The following is a 17,661-nucleotide window of genomic DNA, read 5'->3' as shown; positions in this document are numbered from 1 at the left end:
TGCTTCCTGCACACCCGCTACTGGGGATGTGCCCATAACCAAGGTACATGCCCTTGACTGGAATCGAACCTGAGACCCTTCAGTCCGCAGGCCAACACTCTATCCACTGAGCCAAACCAGTTAGGGCTCACCCTCCAATTTGATTTCCTGCCAATCCCACCCCCAAATACAAACTCGCCTTGGCCACTCCCCAAGCCTCCTCTCCCTACTTCCCACCATGAGCATTTCCTGTGTCTGGGTGGCCCACTTGCTGCTCCCCTTGTGATGTCCTCTCTGTGCCAATCAAGTCTTTCCTTTTAGGATCCAACTCGAGTCCCACCTCCTCCAAAAATGCTTCCAAGAATATAAGCTCCCCCTGGAGAGAAACTTTTTTGTGGATGTTATTTAATCACGTATCCCCATGTATCTGACGTAGAAGCTGCTAAATAAATATTTGCTAAATGAGTGAAAAGCTAAGTCTATCTTACCACCTGCCAAGTGTGAGGACATCTGTCACTCATACTCCCTGCACCTACATCCTTTTTTGAACATCACGTATTGTAGACAGAAGGATTGTGGAGGGCAAGGCTCTCATCCAACTCACCTTTCCTGAGAGCATACTCGTTGTTCAGTTACGCTGTTGGCCGTGTACTGTACTTGTAAGTTATGCAGCATCAACATTGTAATAAATATATGTCAATTTTCATCTTCTACCGCCCTTGGGCAGGGTTAGTTAGTTTGAAATCTCTAATCAAGCATCCACGCACCATAAGCCTTCAATCACCGTTACACTCCATCAACACCGGAGGGTTTCCCAAGAGCTTAGGGGATGAAAAAGTGTTTCCATCACTGAAATGTAGCATGTTCAGCTGTGCATTGCCTGCAGATGTTGTTCAGGCACTGCCATTGTCTGAACGGAGCACCAGCATCTCTCTTGGAGGTACAGCAGCTTCCTATTCTGTTCCCTGAAGCCCGCTCATGTGCAGTTTTCAAGGAGACTGCCCGCTCCACCCAGTGTTCACGCCTAAAGGCATTTCTCAAGCAGGCAGCTGGCTGTGGTCCCCTCACTCTCCCAAACCTCAGTGGGGCTCTGCGCAGCACACCGCAGTGAGGAGTTTCAGGGCCACTGCGGACCCATCCCCACTCACCTCCCCAGCCTCATCTTCAGAGTCCACCCCACCACACGTATGTGCACAAAGCCGTTTCATCCCACACACTTAGCACACACTGTCGGTGAACCAAGTTTGGGGACCCAGACAAATGCCATTTCCCATTTTACCTGCTGACTGTGAAATGGTGATTCATCAAGGACCCTCTGCAAGGCACTTACTTCATCCACGAAGCAGAAGTAATTCTCTCACTGCTAGTTCCTCCCTGCAGTGAACCCATTGAGGATTCTATCATTTTTATTGCTTAGAGTCGGAATATAAGGTGACTAGAAAAAGAGAACCACTAAGTCAAGGGAAATGGCTAAGGACTAGCTCTGTGTAGCTTTGCTTCGGTGGACATTCTTTTCAGTCATGGGACACAGACTGAAATGCCTGTCAGGAGACAAGCTCCGAAGCGATATTGTTTGAAGTCAAAATCCAACTTCAGCACACAATTCCTGTTAGACCTTGAGCAAGTGGTTTAATCATTTGGTGCCTCAATTCTGAATCCGCTGAGTGACAGCAATAACAGCATTTACTTCTCTGGATTTTTGTGTTAATGAAATATATTCATACCTGTAGCCCTGGCTTGTGTGACTCAGTGGATAGAGCTTCGGCCTGCGCACAGAAAGGGTCTCAGGTTTGATTCCTGGCCAAGGGCACATACCGAGGTTGCAGGTTTTTTTCTCTGGCCCTAGTCGGAGCATGTGCAGGAGGCAAACAATCAACGTGTCTCCCTCACATCAATGTTTCTCTCTCTCTGTCTCTCTCTTTCCCTCCCACCCTTCCACTCTCTCTAAAAAATTTATGTAAAAAATATCCTCGGATGAGGATTAACAAAAAAAATTGATATCTATAAAGTTCTCAGCATAATGCCTGGCACAGAGTGAGGACTCAATAAAGAATTGATTATTACAGTCACCCAATTCATAAACCAAATATCACGATACTGTCACCTTGCTGGCTACTCCTGTGGCAGAGAGTGATGGAGTGTGGTAATAAGGAGGAAACTGGTCTTGCAAGGTGTGTCAGGCCATAAAAACTGTGAACAATGCACTGCCCTTGGGGGAGGGAGGAAGGGCGTTATCGCTGGCCCCAGGGGAGATCATCAGATATGGCCTGGGGACGCCCAACACCTGGGGGATTTCCTGTAAACCCACATAAGGGGCCGGAACCATATCTGCAAGACAAAGACCCTAGAAGAGGGGTGGGCAAACTTTTTGACTCAAGGGCCACAATGCGTTCTTAAACTGGACCCGAGGGCCAGAACAAAAGCATGGATGGAGTGTTTGTGTGAACTAATATAAATTCAAAGTAAACATCATTACATAAAAGGGTACAGTCTTTTTTTTTTTTTTTTAGTTTTATTCATTTCAAACTGGCCGGATTCGGCCCTTGGGGCCGTAGTTTGCCCACGGCTGCCCTAGAAGGTTATAAAAAGTGAAGCCCTCTGCATGTTACCTCACTCTGATTTGGAAATTATTCTGGAGTCCACTAGTGTTAATATACGGGGTCCCTCCCTTTCTCTAGGAAGCGTGCTTGGTATTTCTTTGGTCTTCTGCAACAGTTGAAGAGCTCTGTCTGAGAGACCCAGCTTCCAGTCTCAGCTCTGCCACTTACTGACAGCGTGACATTTGCTAAGCCTCTTCCTAACTCTGCTACTTGATTTTCTCAATGAGAGAAAATTCCATTCACATTTTAGCAGTGGGACCCTCTTTCTAATGATACCTTTTATGAAACTGCCAACATAGAAGACAGGTAACTGTGATGCTACTTCTCCCTGACTATCCCTGCCCAAGTCCGCCAAGTTACCCTGGGCCACCCAAATGCTCTGGGGTGAGATCACAGGATCATAGGACCTCTGTGAGTCTTTAATTTATGAATGACCTTCCCTTTCAAAATAGAATTCAAAAGTTCTGGCCACATAGTAAATCTGCAATAAGTACTATTATTATTGTAGTTGGTGGTGGTGATGATGAAAGCACTGGTGGGTTTGACGCCCTGTGGAGGCCCTGACCAGGGTATGCCGGAGGTAAAGGCCCACTCACCATAGGCATGCATAAAGGCAATGACACAGCAGTATTACTGTGTTAAAGGCCCACTTTCCATATGCATGCGTGAGGGCAATGACTCAGCAGTAGCACTATAGGTACTGCACAGGCCCAACCTTTTGTAACCTCCTTATGTTAATGTAGCACAGATGTCGCTAATTGGCATGAGGCCTCTTTTCTTTGAGTGGGTATATAAAGTGCCACTGACCAGCAGGTGTTGGCTGCTTTGTTTGCAATAAAGCATGACCCACCTACCTATGGCCACTCTTGTCCTTTTCCAATTTCCGGTATGCTCAAGTCCCTGGCAACCAATGGGTCCGGGCTGCCTGTCACTACTCGAGCCAATTCAGCAGAGACAGGGTTGAATCATATATATGTGTTTGTTTATTCCAAACTGCCAGCAGTATGGGAGAGCAGCAGCTCATCCACAAAACTCTTACCTGCAGCCCCCCATAAGCCAGCTGCTTATATAGGGTAGGACACAGATTACATGCGGAAGCAGGGATTACAGAAATCCCTTAGGTCATCATGGTGTTTGCCATTAGTAGGGAGAGCTTTCTGGAGAGAAGGATAAATCTGTGGGTCCTATTTCCATCCCTGCACACTTGGAGTTTCTCCCTTCACTTCCAACCTTATAGGACTGGATAAGGGTTTATTAAGAAAGCCGGTGGCGTTTCCTTACAGATGCTCCCCTTCACCAGATGTCACCCTCTGTGCTCCCCACAAAGGCTGTGTACTCTCCACCTGTGTCTATATCTGTCTGTGCCCTTTCTGTCATTGTCCTTCAAAAAACTGGTTCAAGCAGAAGCAGGAAAGTCAAGGGCATCGGCAGGCTGACCCCACAGAGGAAAGGCAGGTTAGGCTCTCTCTGAAGGTCACTTATAGGACATTGCTAAATTCATATTTTCATATTGCTCGAATTCAGATGTTGAAACTCCTGCCCTGTCCCCAACCCCCCCCCCCCCCCCCTTTGCCTGCTGCAATGTGACTGCATTTGGAAATAGGGCCTTCAGGGGCTGATTAATGTTAGATTAGGTCATAAGGGTGGAGCTCTGATCTAATAGGATTAGTGCCCTTAGAAGAAAAGACACAAGAAAGCTTGCTGTCTTGCTCCCTCCACATCCATTCGGAGGAAAGGCCATCTGAGCACACAGCAAGAAAGCCACAGTCTAAGCCAGGAAGACAGGTCTCAGCCGAAACCAAAGCCTGCTGGTATCTTGATCTTGGACTTTCAGTCTCCACAGCTGTGAGACGATAAATGTTAAGCCTCACAGGTCCTGGTGTTTTGTTATGGCAGCCTCGGCAAAGACAGAGATGTTTGTGTGGTTTAAGGGGATGTCTCATGTGAGGCTTTGGGCTGCTACGTTGGCTGAGGAACTATATTGGGGCATTTTATTATCCCCTAGACAGAGACTTTATGCTGGCAATCAGAACCAACTCCATTTCACTCTTTATAACTCTCTGGAAGCATTCGAATGTTCTCTGGCAATGCATTTGTCCCTTTGCAATATGGCGAATGGAGCTTTGAAAGGCTCTGAGAGACCAGGCTTTTGAAAACCTGGCTTAGTGTATAAATGCCTCTCAGGGAGGTTTGCACTTTGCCCCTGCTAACTAACTCAGGCAGCCCAGGCTCCACACTGCTGGGCTCAGAGCCCGAGGGTGGTGGCAGAAACACAGCTCCCTGTTCAACACAAACCGCATTTTAAATGATAGCAATGCACACACATACATAATCTGGTTATATTAGTAATATATGCTTATTTAGAAAAATTGAAAATTTATTTAGGCATGTAGAAGAAATGTTAAATTACCCGTAATTCTACCACCTACATGCATTTCCTTCCAGTCTTGTGTGTGTGTGTGTGTGTGTGTGTGTGTGTGTGTGATTTTTTAACAGAATTGAGATCATACCATATATAGTTATATATTCTCCTTCATCATCTAATGTTATGTGTCATGGATGTTTCATCAAATCATAAAGTTTTCTCCAAAACAGAAAATATTATTTTAGTGACCTTTGTAATGTAATTTTTACCAAAAATATTTATTACTATCAAAAGACAAAGGGGTGAAAGGAAAGATGATTGCAGCTTCATTGTCTCGTGTTCGGCGCCCCTCTTGGTGGTGATTGCCCAATAATCAGGTGGGCTCCCAAGAGAAACTGTAGAATCTCTTCCCTAAGAACCTGAGAACAGAAGTCCCATCCAGCTGCAGCGGCTTCCCCAGCGCCTGAAGGAGCAGGTCGGGGCAATGTTACCATCAGGCAGCCAGTTTGGGGTCACACTTAGTCACTTTAGTGTCCACTCTCTTCCTCACCCTGGGGGACAAGCTCAGACAGAGCCTCAGAAGCAGACAGATGCTGGGCTCTTTCCTGTTGGCAGTGTCTCACGTCCTAGAGCAGTGGTTCTCAACCTCGGCTGCCCATTAGAATCACCTGGGAATCTTTTTAAAATCCTGATTTTGGGGGTTCATCCTCCGGAAATTCTGTTTCTTTGTTATGGGGTGGGGCCACATTAGTAACAAAGAAACAGAATTTCCGGAGGATGAACCCCCGAAATCAGGATTTTAAAAAGATTCCCAGGTGACTCTAATGTGCAGCCGAGGTTGAGAACCACTGTCCTAGAGTGTTGGGTCCAGGTCTTCCTATCTCCGGGTTAGGAGACTAAGGCTTAGACAGCCGAGGGTGAGAGAGCGGTGAGAGGCAGTGCTGGGAACTGGGCCTGGTCCTGTGCTGGCTCTTCCTCTCCGCCCATTCTGGCTGGTATAACAGTGGTTCTCAACCTTCAGAGAGTGGTGAGAGCAGTCTAGATCAGTGGTTCTCAACCTTCCTAATGCCACAACCCTTTAATACAGTTCCTCATGTTGTGGTGACCCCCAATTTCATTGTTACAAATTTAACATAATTAAAGCATAGTGATTAATCACAAAAACAATATGTAATTATATGTGTGTTTCCAATGGTCTTAGGCGACCCCTGTGAAAGGGTCATTCGACCCCCAGGTTGAGAACCGCTGTGCTATAACAAATGCCATAGGCTGAGAGACTTATAAACAACAGGCATTGACTTCTCCCAGTTCTGGAGGCTGGAAGTCCAAGCCCCAGGCACCAGCAGATGCGAAGTCTGGGAGGGCCTGCTTCCTTGCTCACGGACACTGTGGTCTCACTGTGTCCTCACCTGCAAGGGCCCAGCCAGCAGCTGGGGGCCTTTCACAAGGTCACTAATCCCATTCAGGAGGGTTCTGCATGTTTGAAACTTTATATTTGCTGTCATATTTTGGGACACTTCAGCAATTTTCTTTCATTCAACATTTAAAAAAATCTACTCATGTCTCAACATCTGTAGTAGTCTATAATATTTAATAATAATTCCTAACACATTTAATAATAATAATTCCTAACACATTTAACTATTCTCAAGTTTCTGGACATTTGGGACATGTTCACCTTGACAGTGACCCTGTAATGAATGTTCTTGCACAGGACTAATCCTTCCAGGGCTTTGCTCACTAAGTTAAATGGCCGATAACAGCAGCTACTCCCATATACCTGTAGAGTCTAGTTACATTCTAGTTACTTTTGTTGAGGGCGGCAGGAATGGCACCAGGAGTTAGTCCTGACCAGGTTCAGCAACCTTGGTACTTGAGTTCTGGCTAGGAAAGAATTCAGAGCCAAGACTCAAACTATAAGAGAACATTTAGAAAATCATCAAGGTAAAAGAAGTAATTTCTAGAAGAACTGGGCTTAGGAGGCAAGTTCTTGGAGCTTAGAAGTGAAGAAGGTAAAGGTGATACGCCTGGGAGGAGAGGCTTGGGCGTGCTCCCAGGAGGGAGAGCACACCTCATGCTAAGGGTTTCAAGGGTGAAGATTTTAGGGGAGATACGAGGGAAAGGTCTCAATAGAATACTCAGCAGCCTTCTAGGTGTGTCTGTTCAGGGCAGGGTGGACGGGAGGCGCAGAGGGCTCCACTGATGCATTGGTCAGGGCCAGGGCAGGGGATCATTATCCAATGCAGCTGGACCTGAGGTCAGCCTTGGAGTCGCTTGTCTGGTTTTGTTGCTTTCCTGGGCCTGGAGCTGAAATACAACTGAGGCCTAGATATTATCTGTAGGGAGGAAAGGTCACCCTGGGGATGAGGTCCCATCCTACATTGTCCTTTGTTAGGCACCTGGGGCTTTCCCCCCTGGTGAGTTTCTGTTCCCGGCCCATCCTCCTTGCTCTGCTCATGTCTGTCTGCCTTCCACACTTCTGTTGTAACTACACGGGTATCGTGCCATCCTGGGGAGGATAGAAAGGAAAGAGATCAAGCGTTGGACCCAGAACAACTTGGCAGGTGGAAATACCTGTAGGAAAATCTTGATAAAAGTGGAATAGGGAAAAGAAACTGCAGAGAAACCTGCCCCCAATGCCACCCTATGACCAGTTCCCAGACTCACCCGGAGGAGCGCTCAGGCCTCCAGGTCAGTGTTCAGGTCTTTACTGATTGAAAAGCGTTGAGTCTCTTTCTTTGTCTTTCCTTATTTTTATCATTAAATTTAAAGTGTCATGAATGTTCAAGTTCTTCTAAAATATTTGACTAATTGCCTAGATCTGGAATATTTTCTTTTCTACCTTGGCCTCTGAATGTTTTTTGTTCTGTTTTTTTTTTTTTTAAATGGCTATATTTTAAGAGAATGCTCTAGAAGACTTCAAGCACCAATGTCAACTAATATTTATTTATTTGAAGTCCTAGCCTCTCTTTCTAGTTTTTTTCTCTGTTTGTTAATCCTCACTGGAGGACATGCTTAGAGAGAGGAAGAGAAACATCGATGTGAGAGAGAAACATCCATCAGTTGCTTTCTGTACGTGCCCATATGTTTCTGTATGTGTTCCAACCAGGAATCGAACCAGCAACCCTTCTGTGCACAGGATGACTCTCAACCTATTGAGCCATTCCGGCTGGGTCTCTCTTTCTGTTTTTAAGGCACTCAGAAAAAGTTAAACATTTATCCTCCCAATTTAGTCTGCTTTCGCAAGTGCTAAGATTTTTGGTCTGAGCTTTGAGATTTTAATGAATTGGAATTCATTTTTAAAACTGCGGTCTTGACCCAACTACAAAGGCTGTTGTTTATGCAATGGCCTTTACCAACATGAGAATCAAGCTTATTCTTTAACTACACTCTGCAGAAAATTAAATTATCTAAATCTCAGTGAAACAATGTTTGTCTTTGGCTCATCTTAACTAAAAGAGTGAAGGATTTAGACACAAAGAAAAGAGATTGTTGAAATCTGGGCTGCTTTCCTCCCTAGGACGTGTTTGCTCCAAAGTAGGTCAGACTGTGCTGCTATAAATCTTAACAATTCTCTTTAATTCTTACATTGGCTGTACTTGGGGACTTGGAGGAAGGGAACTCATTCAATTAATAAAAAGAAAAATTGCAGTAGAAAGAGAAAGACTCTGAAGTGCTGAAGATCCCCATCTCCACCCTTGGTGAGTTCATCAACATGAAATGATTGTCAAAAAATTACTGGTGGTGAGGCAATTATTATACAATGGATGCTTCAGTAGCGACCGTGTGTGACCACAAGCATTCAGTCTCTCTCCTGGTGTCTGAGGAGGCTGACACAGCTCCAGCGAGAGGCCAAGACTGAGCTCCAGGAAGGGGAACTGAAATAAATCTCACCACTCCCAGCTCACCATGCCCGCCCTGCAAGACCAGAGAAGGGCTTTCACACAGAGGAGTCAGCAGACACTTGCTAGAAGGGGTAGAATTCAGTGGAGGGATGGGTGAGTGGTGTGAAGATACTGAAAGCTTTCATAATCTCTGTGTGCATATGTTTTCCTGAATGTAAAGCCTTTCTTTTCTTTGGCCTCTTAAATTGTACGGCTACCTTAACATGGAATGGTACAGTTATCCCCAAGAGCAACCTGGCCAGGAAATAAATAGTCCAATTTTGCCACGTAATCAAAATGTTGCTAGTTAACTTGTTTTTAACGATGCCTTTGTGACTTCAAAAACTATTAAAATACTTTTCTCACAGGCCAGCAAAATCTGCAGGGTTTTAAGGGATTTTAAAACAACTTCTAGCTTATTCTTTTCCCACATCTGAGTCTACAAGAAATTATTCTAGAAAAAATGACTCTTCATTAAGCTATCCTAGCAAAAAAATTTTCCAGTGTTCTCCAATTAAGCAGTCTAGGGCAACACAGCCATTATCAACAAAGTCTTTCTCTTCTCTATCTAAAAAATAGAGGCCCTGTTTTAGTCTTCACTGGGAGGGGATAATGTTCTTACATTATTACATTTTATGTCTCTGAAGTTAATTTTTAACTGTATTCATCAGCTATTGCCAAAAATATGCTGCCTAAAAATACCAGTCGCAAACAACTCCAAAACTCAGGGGCATAAAAGTATTTATTTCCTGCTCAGGCATTTTCGGATTGTTAGAGATTTGACTAATCTAGGTTGACCTCACCTAGATTGACATCAAGCCCTGGGTAGGGACTAGGGCTACTCCATCTGACTCTCCTCCTTGGATCAGCAGTTTCCTGCACATGGAATTCCCATGGGAAAATTCAGCAGAAAGAACAAGCCCAACCCCACTGATGAGGTTGCACACTTTCCATCCACTAACATTCCTTTGGCCGAAGCTAATCACAGGGCCAAACCCAACATCAATGGAGCCAAAAAGGACACTCCACCTCATATGGTAGGAACTGCAAACTCACATGACGAAGGGTGTGGATTGGAGGACAAGTGGGAAAAACATGGCCTATCACCCTAATCTTTTCTACTTTAAGCTAAATCGGTAGCCATAACCAATTTTAAAAGCCACCCAGAGAATCTGATAACCCTTCTGGGTTTGAATGTTGGCTTTTCCACTGACTGGCTGGGTAAACTTAAGGAGAGTATTCAACTGCTCCAGACCCAGTTCCTGAATCTGTAAACTATAAGCTTTCATGGCACCTTCCTTTCAGCTCATTCCAGGCATCCTGCTTGGCCTTGCCCTTGAGGTCCAACATCTCAGTTTGTCTGAATTTATGTCACCCACAGTCACTTGTCTGTAGCATCTGTAAATGAACAGCATCTCATTATCCACTCCTTTGGTCTCCAGGTGCCTAACATCTTCAGCAGCTTTGTCAGACTCAGCCTGAGACATGCTGGTGGGGTTGCAAGGGTTCCAGAAGCCCGTGGAGGTAGTGAGGGGCAGGAAGCAGGATAAAGCTTAGCATCATGCGATGCCCATAGTAAAATGTGCTCAATAAATAGTAGCTGTTCACACTCGGTCATTCATTCAGTAGGTGTTTATTGAGGATTTACTACACAGGCCATGGTGATACAAAGATAAATGGCACAGCCCCTGGATAAGATGAGTATTAACTATGCTTGAAACAAGTAATAGCCACTAAAGGTGCATGGGAAGGGACACCTCACCCAGCCTGAGCATCAAGAAAAGCCTTATGGTAAAGATGATACATAAACAGTCTTAGAACATAAATGGGGATTTGCCAGATAGGTGAGGAAGTAAGTACAGGGAAGGGGGGCATTCCAGACAGAGGAATAGCCTGAAAGAATCTGAAGTGCCCTAGCCGGCTTGGCTCAGTGGATAGAGCGTCAGCCTTCGGACTGAAGGGTCCCAGATTCGATTCCGGCCAAGGGCACATGCTTGGGTTGTGGGCTCAATCCCCAGTAGAGGGTGTACAGGAGGCAGCCGATCAATGATTCTCTCATCATTGATATTTCTATCTCTCTCTCCCTCTCCCTTCCTCTCTGAAATCAATAAAAAAATATATTTAAAAAATAATAATAATAAAATAAAAAAAGAATCTGAAGTGCTCAGAGGACTGTTAGTGGATATGTAGGGAAGAGGGAGGAAAACTGGAGAAGTGTGGTTGGGACAGGGGACAAGTGCGGTTGCCATAAGTTTGCCTAACTGAGAAGTTAGATTATATCCCAATGTCCTTTAGCCATCCAGTAGTGCATGTTCAGATTGACAGCCTTCATTTAATGATACCTTTTCAAATTTGCATTAATGCCACGTGGTCTCACCTAAACTCCTGTGACTTGGTACAGAGAGAGGTCTGGAATCAGCTGGGAGAGATCTTCAGTCACAGTTGCTGGCAGGGAGAGAGGACCTTGGCTGCACCTTCGGCCCCATGCCATGCAACAAAGGTTTCTGAGGATGCCCTTCCCTGCCCAGCACTTTACTTGGCACTTGAGACGCCAAGTTGGGTTGGAGTGAGAAATGTGAACAGACAGGAGCTCTGCTTCTAGAGGTTCCAGACCTCGAGTGGCTGTGAATGGCACATGTGCCTGTTCCCTCATCCCCCAGCCTGTTCCACCTGAGGCCACACCCACTGGGGGTCATGCTTCCTGGATCTGTAAGCAGAGATCGCCTCCACTGAGCGAATGCGCAAGAAGTGCTTTCTGGTTTCCTCAGATGCCTGTCCTCTCCTCCTCACTGCTCACTGTTTTCCTGGGGAAACAAGATGGAATGAGCTGGGGAAGGTTGAGAAATAAAGGAAGCTGGGATTCATTTTATACTGCCTTTCCTTTGGGGAAGAGAAAATAAGCAACTTATGAAGCCCAATTCTGTACTTCAATGAGCATTAAAGATAGGGATTTTTAAAAGCTGATTCTAGGCATGAATTAGTAATGAGTTTCTGCTGAATTTTTAAAAGCTGTACTTGTCACACCATTCAGTGGTCATTACGCCTTTCTGATGAATCCAAAGGTTTAGTTTTGTAATGTGTTAGAGATTCAGAGTTTCAGGAGCTAGTTTGTATTGTGTGATGGTGAGTCCCTCAGGCCTATACAAGCTCTGGGAACCCCTCATGCTGCAACATCATACCCCCCGACCCAACCTTTCCACCTCCTCCCAACCTTCAAGCCAAAGCCCACTCTGCTTCTGCCACCTGGGATCATGCAGTTCTTTCTTCCCAGGACTGACTACAACACTTGATGCCTGGGCCACTCAGCAAATGCTCCTGTTATCCCCTCTGAGGACTATTGGGCACCAGTTTATTTCTTCTCTCCCAAGCCATTGGGAGCCAAAGTTTCAGAGATGCCTTGTCAGACATTTCTGCTGCCCCAGCCCAGGGCCAGGGGGTGGAAATGACCCTCTTGTGTGGATAATGATGGAGTTGACCCCTCCAGGAAGGCTTTGGAGGGGGGCTCTGTCTTGATCCTGGTCAAGCAGGATCTGATTTTCAAATTCTATTCATTTCCTGTTGCCACTAGAACAACTTACCACAAAATTGGTGGTTGAAAAACCCAAGTGGATTATTTTACAGTTCTAGGGAGATGGCTTAAGTCTGTGGTCATCAAACTGTGGCTCGCGAGCCACATGCGGCTCTTTGGCCCCTTCAGTGTGGCTCTTCCACAAAATACCGACTTCTGCGCATGGGCCATGGAGCTTCAATCACACTGTACATGGGCGCCCGCACGTGGTATTTTGTGGAAGAGCCACACTCAAGGGGCCAAAGAGCTGCATGTGGCTCATGAGCCACAGTTTGCCGACCACTGGTTTAAGTGGATCTCACTTGGCTATGGCAAGATGTCAGCAGGGCTGCATTCTTTGCTGGAGATTCAAGGGGAGAATCCTTCTCATTGCCTTTTCCAGCTCCTAGAGGCTGCCTGCAGTCCTTGGCTGGTGGCCCCTTCCTCCATCTATAAAGCTACGGTGGCTGGTTGAGTCTTTCTCACTCTTCATCAACCTGACCCTGTTCTGCCTCCCGCTTCCATATTTAAGGACCCTGTGGTTTCACTGGGCTGCCTGGATAACCCAGGACTATATCGCCTTTTCTTCATATTAACTGATTCCCAACCTTCATTCCATCTGCTCCCCTAATTCCTCCTTGCCAGGTAACATGCCATAGTCACAGGTTCCTGGGACTAGAATAGGGATATGTTTGAAGGACCATGATTCTTCGAACCACACCAATCAACATGAAGATGTGCAAGATAAACGTTCCCAAGCTTGTTCAGTGGGACAGCCCGGAGGCTGCCACTGGGTAGAATGCATCCAAGTAGAAAGGGCAGAGGAAGAATGCATCCAAGTAGAAAGGGCAGAGGAAAGAGCAAAAAGCAGCATTTCACGTCCTCCACGCAACTTCTTTTATCTTCTGTGTTTGAAGTTGTCAAAGAGTGGGGGCCTTTCCCTTTGTTTATGGCTGTTGCTCTGACACGCTAATGACAGAGAACTTCCCTGGCCTTGAAAGAGTGGGGAGGACAGATGAGAAGGAAGATAAGCCTGCCTTTCTTCCAGCTGTCACCGCCTGTCAGAGCTGTCATTTAACCTCACTCTTCAGAGGTTTGCCTCCTGTATTCTAGGACAACAAGGCCATCTACTTCCCTGTCTGTAATTACTTGTGCACTTGCGCTTCTGCTGCCATTGCACTGTTATTATGTTTGGATTTTTAAAGGATGAGGTGTGCCTTCGTGTTTGAATCAGGACTTTCTCAGACAATGGCATATGTTTTCAATTTGATTTTTACTCCCCCTGCCCTACCAGTGCCTGAGGGAGGGCACTGTATTCGTGGCCACTGAAGTGGATATGGGGTTGGCTGGTTAAGGAATCTCTGGGAATGTGTGGAGCCTTTGAGTGGCAGTGAGACTGCTAACATGCACTTACCTCCTGGGAAGAAGGAGTTGCAGTAAATGGGACATCAATTCTCAAAGTCTTGCACAAGCCACTTGGCTCTATAATCCAGGACAAGGTGGGAAGTCTTCTTGCTAGTCTTCTAGAGCAGGAGAGAGACTAGAAGAGGGAAAGGGAATCTTAGTTGGGTGTTGGTAATCCTCACCATGCTGTCCTCAAAGAGAAAAATGCTGGTGGTGGGAGCCAAACAGAGGAATGGGAGCATTCTAACTTTAGGGGCAGGCCCAAGGAACGCACTGTGGACACCACAGATGTGCACTTGGTCAGAGTTGAAGGGAGAGTAAAGAGGTGAAAAAAAGCAGCAACTCCCTTTACCAACTTTGCCTGATGTCACATGCTCTTGGTAAGATTTTTTGCATCATAGTACTAACAACTAGCATATCGACAAATCGCCTGGTGGAAAAAATGTTGAAAGAGCTTTTCTTTCAATTAATTGACTCATGATGATTATTCAAAGTTTATATTAGGGTTCACTCTCAGTATTGTACACTCTATGCATCCTGATGAATGTATAATGGCATTTATCCATCTTTATAGTCTCATACAGAGTAGTTTCAAGGCCCTAAAGATCCTCTGGGATCCCCCTACTTATCACTCCCTTCCTACTGACCCCCTGGCAACCACTGGTCTTTTCACTGCCTCCACAATTTTGCCTTTTCCACAATGTATGATCCCCAAGTCATACAGCATGTGACCTTTCACAATGGCTTCTTTCACCTTGTAATATGCATTTAATTTTCCTCCATGTCTTCTCAATAGCTCTTTTGTTTCTACTGCTGAATAATATTCCATCATCTTGATGGACCACAGTTTCTTTACCAATTCACCTACTGAAGGACACCTTGGTTGCTTCTAAGTTTTGGCAGTTGTGAATATAGCTGCAGTAAACATTCATGTGCCTTGTTCAGCTTATTCGAATAAATACCAAGGAGCATCATTGCTGGATTGAATGGTCCCCCGCCCTTTTTACCCAAACAGTAGCATTCCATATACAACGTTCTGCATCTTGCTTTTTTCATTTGTATTTTGGAGATCACCCCATGTCAGTTCCAATGAATTCTAATAGCAGTTTTAAAAAATGCCAGGAGAGGATCATGCATCTAAAGCCTTCTTATGAGACCTCATTATGGAAGATGAAAATTCCTGTTGAAGAAAAAAAAAAACAAACATGTTGTAAGTAGATCCTCAGCCTTCCACAGTTGAGGGGGGTTACTTTCTGGAGGCAGGGACACCATTCTGGGCACACAGATTTGGTAGAAAGAACGAAGGATCTGGAGTCGGAAGCTGTGTTCAGACCCTGGTTCCCTCTCTCTGTAGGCTGCTGCCTTAGACACATCATCCATGGCTCAGGACCCTCAGTGTCCTTATCCATAAAATAAAGCCAAGAGAAATGGCTCTCTCACAGGTTTGGGGGATAAAGTGAAATAACACGTGAGAGGGGCTTTGGGAGCTCAGTGCTGGTGGCCCCGTGTGCTCTCAGCAGCATTGCCAGGTGCCCTCTGTGCACCGCCCGGAGCTCCAGGAACTGGGACACTGGGTGGAAGGAAGACAGACTCCCTCACACCCTGGACCTTACGTCCCCATGGTCTGTGGAGAATGAGCACAAAGGTTTGTGCTGCAGCGCTGCAATGGAAGTAAAACATGGCGACAGGATAGTGGGTGGCTGGCTGGGTGCCTAAGTGACACGGAGGTCAGAATAGTGGCCTGCTAAGGGCTCCCCACAGCTGGACCCCACATGTGAGGACGGAAGGGGGTTGAAGCTGTGTGCAATTTTTCCATGACCACCGAATGCCAGGGAACGCTGGGCAGAGACAGGTTGTGTTCTCCTTTTTCAAACCGAAGGCCCCTTCCTTGGTGCGCTCTCTGCCATGAGCATGTCTGCACTGCTGGCGCCGAGCAAGGCTGAGGCTGTGGCGCCTGTAACACTGCTCTCATCATGCGCAGATCTGGAGCTGGAGGCCATGGGGATGGCCTGGCCAGCCGTGAGCTCTCCCTCTGCATCGCCTCTGCAGCTGGCCAAGCTGCTTGCTTGTTTGTTTGTGCGGATCGAAGATTTTTTTCTGCTAACACTGCAAAGCATTTGAGTATATGTGTGTTTGTGAGATGGTGTGCATTTAAAATGGGAAGAAAAAAAAACAACTTTTATATAAATGTACAGATGTATGGAGTAGTATTTCTAAGCTCTGACTGTACTTCTAAGTGCAGTGAGAGCAAAACGGTTTCTCAGATTCACCCTCCATTCAAACACAAGACTGGGTCAGCCCTGGGAGAGGCAAGCGAGGGCCTGGTATGTCCTAAGCCACAGAGCTACTTCAAAGGCGAATCCCCTGGGTCCTATCCCAAGATGCCCCAGAAGTCACTAAGAGGGGCTCCCAGCCTAAATCTAAGTTATTTCCAGGCAACCTTGTGAATAATAGCAATAATTAGCATCCTCTATTGAAGACATACCATACACAAAGTACCTAGGCTAAGTATAGTCCACATATCTCTTATTCTTACAGCAAACTGCAAGGTGGGTGCTTCTGAGTGGGTCCAGGAACTGCTCGGCAGGGAGAAATCAAAGGAGGATCTGCACCATCCTCTGAGGAAGGTCTCCTTTAAATAAACCATGTGACTTGACTAAAGACACCAGCTAGGCTAGCCTGTGGCAGAGCGGGACCAGCACAGGTGTGCCTCATCCTGGGCTCAGCAGAGCTCCCCGGCAGCACTCCCTCCAGGCCATTTCCCGGACAAGGCACCGGGCTCCTCTGATTGCCGGGCTGCTGCTCAGAGACCCACTGCAGACCCCCGGCAGGCGCAGGTTCCTGAGCAGTGTCTGCGTCCGGCTGCTGATGGAGTAGGTTCTAAGTAGCTCTGCTGCTGCTTTACGAGGGAGGCCTGGCGTTATCTCCATGGCCATCACATTTGGATTCCTGCCTCTGTCCTCCCTCCACTGACCAGCCTCGGCAACATGGACATCCAGGATAGATGTCTTCTTCACTAACCACCTATCAGAACTTACCTGCCCCGAAAAAAGGTTAGTGGTTGCCTAGGGCTGGGCCAGTGAGAGGAATGGGAGTGACCACTATGGGTACAAGTATCTTTTTGAGGTGATGAACATGTTCTGAAGTTAGAGAGTGGTGATGGCTGTAACAAAAACTGCTGAATTGTACACTTCATGTTAGTGAGTTGTATGGTATGTCAAATATACCGCAGTAACACTATTAAGAAGAAAAATTCTTATCTGTCTCATTCACCATCTCTTTATGGCTAATTGGGTGATTATCTGTGCTGAGTTTTAGCTATGTCTACAAGTAATTGATACCCTTTCATTCAAGAGATGGAGCATAATCACCCTCCCCTTGAGTAGGGGCTGGACTTAGTGACTTAGGGAATGGAACCTGCCAGAGTGAGCAAGTGTAACTTCGGAGACTAGATCGTAAAAGTCAGTTGCGCTTGGAGGAAGCCAGCAGCCTCGTTGTGAGGATACTCGGGCAGCCCATGGAGGGGCCCAGATATAAAGAGCAGGGGCCTTCTGCCAGAACAAGTGAGTGAGCCCTCTTGGAAGCATTCAAGCTTTCAGATGATTGCAGCCCAGCCAACGCCTTAACCACATTCTCATGAGAGACCCTGAGTTAGAACCCCAGGCAAGCTGCTCCCCAACTCTTGACCACAGAAACTGTAAAGGAATACATTTGACTGTCTTAAGTCACTAAGTATTGAGATAATCTGTTATACCAGAAGAGATAACATAAGATACAGTAGAAAACACTAGATAATTGGCTAGATTATATTGGTTAAAATGAGCCAGTCTGAGCTAAAAATGTGGACAAACTCTGGTGGGTTAATGATTCATCCTTCCAAAA

This window comes from Myotis myotis, unplaced genomic scaffold (assembly GCF_014108235.1).
Source record: "Myotis myotis isolate mMyoMyo1 unplaced genomic scaffold, mMyoMyo1.p scaffold_m19_p_8, whole genome shotgun sequence".
In the NCBI taxonomy this organism is placed as follows: Eukaryota; Metazoa; Chordata; class Mammalia; order Chiroptera; family Vespertilionidae; genus Myotis; species Myotis myotis.
Note: the sequence above shows the minus strand (reverse complement) of the source record.